This window comes from Coregonus lavaretus (genome assembly GCF_964263955.1).
Source record: "Coregonus lavaretus genome assembly, chromosome: 24".
Lineage (NCBI taxonomy): Eukaryota > Metazoa > Chordata > Actinopteri > Salmoniformes > Salmonidae > Coregonus > Coregonus lavaretus.
Genome location: NC_140011.1, coordinates 40,716,589 through 40,723,484, shown reverse-complemented (window position 1 = coordinate 40,723,484; position 6,896 = coordinate 40,716,589). Strand labels below are relative to the sequence as shown.

Sequence of the window (6,896 nt, the reverse complement as noted above, 5' to 3'; positions counted from 1 at the left end):
TGCTTCATTTGGCCAAAGATTATGGATATACTGACAAGATACTTGTCTCTCTGCCCAAACAATGGTAGTCGTTGTCCACAAAGCGGCACGGCGGGCAGTCAAGCTCCCGCCTATTCCTCTCTTTGGATTGGTGGGGACATCTCATTATTTTAATAAATTTTTGAATATTCTATGAGAGTTGTTGACGTCAACCGCCTATATTCAATGGAGAGAGACGCTATGCGAATAGCCCCTTGTCATGAATATGCATAGCCATCTCGAGACAACGCCGATATATGTCATGTGTCCTTATATCAGTACACTCATAACAACCTAAGCATTACGAAACTTCAATTCGGTCAAATAAACCTAATGTAGCAAATAAGCCGTTACATTTTTTGTTCACCAAATTCGACATTCTCTCAATAGGCAGGTTTCCATTCACCCAGGTTTAAATCAAATCAAATGTTATTTGTCACGAGCGCCTAATACAACAGGTACCTTACCGTAGACCTTACCATGAAATGATTACTTACAAGCCCTTAACCAACAATGCAGTTTTAAGAAAATCAAATCAAATAAAGTTAAGAAAATATTTACTAAATAAACTAAAGTAAAAAAAATAAAAAAATAAAAGTAACACAATTAAATAACAATAATGAGGCTATATACAAGGGGTACCGGTACTGAGACAATGTGCGGGGGTACAGGTTAGTCCAGGTAATTTGTACATGTAGGTAGGGGTAAAGTGACTATGCATAGATAATAAACAGCGAGTAGCAGCAGTGTAAAAACAAAGGGGGTTGTCAATGCAAATAGTCCGGGTGGCCATTTGATTAATTGTTCAGCAGTTTTATGGCTCGGGGGTAGAAGCTGTTAAGGAGCCTTTTGGACCTAGACTTGGCGCTCTGGTACCGCTTGCAGTGCAGTGGCAGAGAGAAAAGCAATGTCGCAACAAAAAATAATAATTATCAAATGTGTAATGGAAACGGCAGATATAGGATACAATATTTGTATCCGTTCGACTGCTGGATTTTTCTTTTGTCAAACTTCTTTATTGTGCCAAATTATGGTAGAAACGGTTTTTCGAATAAATTATGATTGCCGAATACTTTTGAAGGATGCGGAGCACGTGATGTCATCACATACCTATAAGCTCCACTCCACATTTAATTCTAAATTCCTACTGCTTGCAAATGTATTTTTTTTTTAAAGGTATCTTTGCAGGACAAGGATCGTCCTGACTTTCAAGAATGCCTGAATTGCTACACCTCACTATTCTGGTTGGCTGGCAAATTTCACCATCCAATTATTTCAGGTCTACAGAAGTGCAGGTGTGCCATGGCACAGACCGTGGCGATACGTTGGCACATGAGAATTATTAGAATATGGCAAATATTAGTCAATTATTAGATTCTATCCATGCTGGCTTTCACGGGCTACCTGAGACATCATGAGAGAGGAGAGCTATTGGGTGTGCAGGCTTTTGTTCGAGCCCCGCTCTAACACACCACACTGCCTAAACATCAGCTGCTCAACAGGACCTTGATAAGCCCGGCTCTAACACACCACACTGCCTAAACATCAGCTGCTCAACAGGACCTTGCTAAGCAGACTTGGGTGTGTTTCAGGGCTGGAACAAAAGCATGCACACCCCAGTAGCTCTTTTATACAGTAGCCTAACAGTGCAGTTATTCTACTTTGTGGGGGGTTAAGTGCCTTGATCAAGGGCACAACGGCAGGAGATAGTAGGCCAAAATGGGATCAGAGAGCAGCAGCCTTCTAGTGTCAATACCACATTTATGTTGACTTTTTATTTCGGCTACATAAAGAGCCACCAATTATTGTTCATGGAAATATGCTTAATAGTCATGGAGGAGAAGTCATGTAAAAGTCATGAAATTCCATCTGTCAAAATGTGTATGAACCCTTAACCCTTTATTTAGTGAATAATCATTGGTCTCTATAGGATAATGTCATTTGGGAATTTCTATATTCTAGTATTTCTAGTATTCTAATGGCCCGACTTGAAAAAATACATATCCTCCTCCTTTTTTCATCCCAAACAAATAGGTGGAAGGACATAGGCTACAGGCTGTCTCCAAAATATTAATGTGCAATTTGCCAAATGGGCAATTGTAACACTTCAACCACTACATTTTTATTCGACACTGTAGGTTTTTGCGAAGAAAATAAAACGTTTGTGTGTGACGTCATTATGTCCAGCTGTTTTCATTGACGCAAGATAGTTAAAATGGAAACTCACCCTAGCCGACAATTGTCGCATCTATTTTCTATGCGAACTTTTAAAATGTCGACAACAACAACAAAAAATCACTGGACAAGTTAATGGAAACATCTAGTAACCTCCATACACAAACTCTTCGCTTGGTGAGCGAAAGAAACGAAACAATGGCACCTGCTGGAGAAGACAGATTTTAGGCCGAGTTGGACAACTCGCTTCGCCTCTTCTTCTGAATTGGCAGTGGAAGTGACGGGTTTCCACTAGTTACCACAGCCACAAAGCCAAAATGAGCTTTATCGTCAAAATTCATGAAAAAACATTGCTTTAAGGTTAGGGTTAGGCATAAGGTTAGCAGTGTGGTTAAGGTTAGGGTTAGGTTAAAAATCTGATTTTAAGAATATAAATGATAGAAATAGGCGGGGGTTATGACTTTGTGCTTGTGGTAACTAGTCACGTGTCCTGTGTCCAAGCAATCATCTTTGTTGATTCTCTCTAGACCTGCTGGAGTTTACTAGCTAGGTACATTTACAGACAGGCCTTTGCTGATAAAGTATTAATAGAGATTGTTTTACTCGGTCCAATAAACGGAGCCTACTAAAACGTAGACCCTGAAATGTCCATCTGAACGACTCTTCTCCAATGCGCTGCAATGTTGAGCGTCTGATCTTAATCTGATTATTGGTATGTGGCACTTTCGCTATATACAGCGACGAGGACAAGGCTCCCGATTAATTGAGCGAATATAACAGTCTTATATTTATGTATATAAACTTGGCTGTATTGCACATGTTTTTGGTAATTTATAATTATTTTTGAAGGCTTAATCTTTTATTTTAGCTTGCCAACGAATCTGCCGCAGCGGGTCAGATATATTTCAAGGAGCAAGATGGCGGCACCTGGTAAACAGTAAGTAGAAATGGACACTACAAAACGTTTATTGTATCGTAGCTAGCTAGCTATTTATAATACAAACGTGTTTATTTGTTGGTTATTTCTCCGCTGTTGCTTATTCTGTTCACCGTGTGCTATGACTGGACACACTAAAAGCAGCAATGTATGCACGACCATGCACCCCACCACCAACAACATTGTTAGCTACTTGCTAGCTATCAAGTTAGCAAACGGTAGCAGCTAGTCTGTCCCTCAGTGCCACCTTCATACAATCAATGAAGTCTTTGTTGCAAATTAAACAGTTAAGTAGTTAGGCTACATTTAGAGAAGAGAACACAAACCTGATTTGGCCTAGATTATAGATCACGGAAATTCTGTTAATTTTTCATAACGTAGAGTTTATGTCTAGCTAGTAAGTTTTCCACTTTCTTTCTTTCAAATGTTCGTGCTTGCTATCCATTCATGTCACCTGTTCCCAGGTACGGCCTGATCATACCCCAGAAGAGAGCGTCTAAGACAGCCACCTTGCCCAGACCCTCAGTGTTTGGGGATGACTCTGATGAAGAGGTAGGAACAGGGTCTGAATGTCTATCTCTTATTGTATCCTATTGAGATATGCTGATAGTTAGTCTCGCGGGGCCATCCTTCCAAATCTTGTCTCGTTTACTTGTGAGAAGCCAGGGTTTTCTGAGACTAACTTGTAGTAAACTCTTTTGCAAGGAAGCCTAAGAAGATTACATAGTGTGTGGGTTACAGATCATTCAGATTCACCTTTGTCCAGAAGTCAGTGAAGTTTCTCCACTTATTTTACTCATACCCTTTGTGGCAGCTGGTGAGATGAGTGTGAGTGAGTTGCAAGCTTTGCCAAATGATTGAAGTTCTATCAGAAGTGATGTTGTGTGATCCTGTCTTCCAGACCTCAGTTGGGGAAAGTTTGCAGAAGGAGGCTCTGAAGAAGAGGATGATGAAACAGGTGAGTGAAGGGAGGGATGGATGGAGAAATGAATGAATGAGAAACCTCAGGTGCTAACAACAAATTCTCCAGAAGTTGCTTCTTGATGTATTTTGTGACCGAGACCCATCTTTCTCTCCTGTGTGTGTGTGTATCAGACACGTCTGGAGATGCAGAAGGCTCTAGAGCAGGACAGCAGTGTGTATGACTATGATGGTGTCTATGATGACATGCAGAAACAGAGGCAGGAGAGCAGTAAGAAACTACTGGGAGGAACCGACAGGAAGGTACAGCAGAACCAAATCAACCCCCGGCCTCCTCCCACCTTTTCAAATCTTCTCCTCTCGGGACTTGTAATTTGCTATTCTTTCCATTTCAATCCACCTTTCCTTCACTTTTTCACTTGCCCCCCTCCCCCCCTGCCCTTTTCCTCTCCTCACGATTTAATTGTGTTTTTTCTCCATTTAGCCTTTCTTTTGTCACTTATGTCCACCCGCTCTACTCACCCTTCCTCTCCTCTTTCTCCTCTCCATACTGCTCTCTCTCCTTTCTCTCCATAGCCAAAGTACATCAACCAGCTGCTGCAAGCGGTGGAGGAGAGGAAGAAGGAGCAGGAACGGAGAGATGAGAGGAAGATCCAGAAGGAGAGAGAGGCGGAGGGCGAGCAGTTTGCAGACAAGGAGGCTTACGTCACCTCAGCCTACAGACAGAAACTCAAGGAGAGACAGGAGGAGCTGGAAAAAGAAAAGAGAGAGGCAGCGATGGAAGGTGAGAGAGACGATGCTGTGTGTGTGTTTGTGAACATAGATGTGTGTGTGGGAGAAGCTGTCTTATGAATCCGGTGGTTTATAGAATAAACAAAGCCATGCTGTTTGAATTGTGTGTCTAGCTGCCCTGGATGTGAAGAAGCAGAAAGACCTTAGTGGTTTCTACAGACACCTTCTGAACCAGACCGTAGGAGAGGAGGCCATACCAGACCGCTCTGTACCGAGGTTAGAGTTCACAAACACAGCTAAAATATCTCTTATCCTTTACTACCGGTATGTGTACATAAACATTAGATTGAACCTCTCTCTCTCTCTCTCTCTCTCTCTCTCTCTCTCTCTCTCTCTCTCTCTCTCTCTCTCTCTCTCTCTCTCTCTCTCTCTCTCTCTCTCTCTCTCTCTCTCTCTCTCTCTCTCTCTCTCTCTCTCTCTCTCTCTCTCTCTCTCTCTCTCTCTCTCTCAATGCAGGGATCAGAGTTTGAAGGCAGTTAAGACAGAAGCTCCGTCCCCACCGCCTTCACCTCCCTCACAAGACCACGCCCCCAGTTCCCATAGCGACAGCGAGGAGGGGCAGGATCAGAAGGCAGGGTAGTAAGCTGGCCCCTGGTGCCAAACGCCACTACAGACAGAGGTCCCCTTCCTCTGGGAGTGGAGAAGAGGAGCGAGAGAAGGATAGAGAGAGAGAAAAGAAGAGACACAGAGACCAAGGAAGGGAGAGAGACAGGGAGAGGGACAGAGAGAGGAACGGAGAGAGAGACAGGGAGGACGGGCATGGTGGACGGAGAGATGAGAAGGATCGAAGAAGGGAGAGGGATAGAGACAGGGAGGAGGACAGGAGCAGGGGGAGGAGGGATAAAGAGAGAGAGGAGAGGCACGGGGGCCCGAAAGACAGAGAGAAGGAGAGCGGGGAGAAAGAGAAACAAAGGGAGCTAGACGAAGACAAGGGGAGAGAAAGGGACAAGGGCAGGGAGAAAGAGAGGAGCAGGGATGGAGACAAGGAGAAGACGATAAAAACAGACAGAAAATATGAAAAGGTAGGAGAGGGGTCAGAGAAGAAGGGGAAGGAGGGAGAGGGGTCAGAGAAGAGGGGTAAGGAGGGAGAGGGGTCAGAGAAGAGGGGTAAGGAGGGAGAGGGGTCAGAGAAGAAGGGGAAGGAGGGAGAGGGGTCAGAGAAGAAGGGGAAGGAGGGAGAGGGGTCGGAGAAGAAGGAGGGAGAGGGGTCAGAGAAGAAGGGGAAGGAAGGAGAGGGGTCAGAGAAGAAGGGGAAGGAGGTAGAGGGGTCAGAGAAGAAGGGGAAGGAGGGAGAGGGAACAGAGAAGCGGGGGAAGGAGGGAGAGGAGGAGAGTAAAGTGAGTAAGTTTGTCAAGCGTAGCAGTGAGCAGACCGTGACCTCAGCCAGAGACAGATACTTGGCCCGACAGATAGCACGCTCAGCCACCAAGACATACATAGAGAAGGAGGAGGACTGAACACACACAAACGGTGACAGCTGTGACTGTGTGTTGACGTAGAGGGTGACCGATGAACTGAGACACGTCAACAGATATGTGTGTGTGTAAACTTCTTTCTCTAATACACTGGACGGACCCACCAAATAAGAGTGCGTCTCATGGTTCTGCTGTCTGGGGAGAGAGATGGTGTGGTAGAGAGTGATTTGAATGAGAGAATGCAGGACTCGAGTTAAGTGAGAGGGTGAATAAGCAATTTAAACATTGAGTGTGAGTGAGTTGCCCCACACCAGGGAACTATGTGTTTTTGTTGAATATTTCTGTTATATTTCTGTTTTTTTTCCTCCTGATGGAAAGAAAACCGTACTTCCTGTTTATGTTGTGTTAATAAACGCTTGCAGATATGGCTGGTGTATTGGCAGTCATTTGCTCTCATATATTCACAATTTATCTGTCATACTTTGAACGTTAATATGGGCTATCCCTGGGGCTATGACAGCTGTAATGACTGTTTAACATAGTTTACTGAACCCAGTTGCTATCTTTACATACCCATTCATGATTTAATATACCCCCAATCACTATCTTATATACCAGTTATATATAGATAGAAATGT

General features: G+C 43.9%; 1 pseudogene across 1 annotated transcript; it reads left to right on the top strand.

Annotated features, from left to right (window-relative positions):
- Window positions 1-3,061: 3,061 nt before the first annotated feature.
- Window positions 3,062-6,685, top strand: LOC311099463 (annotated as a pseudogene). Its single transcript has 7 exons — window positions 3,062-3,130; window positions 3,595-3,682; window positions 4,032-4,088; window positions 4,226-4,354; window positions 4,628-4,835; window positions 4,957-5,059; window positions 5,300-6,685. The product of its transcript is annotated as an uncharacterized misc_RNA (transcript).
- The last annotated feature ends 211 nt before the right edge of the window (window positions 6,686-6,896 follow it).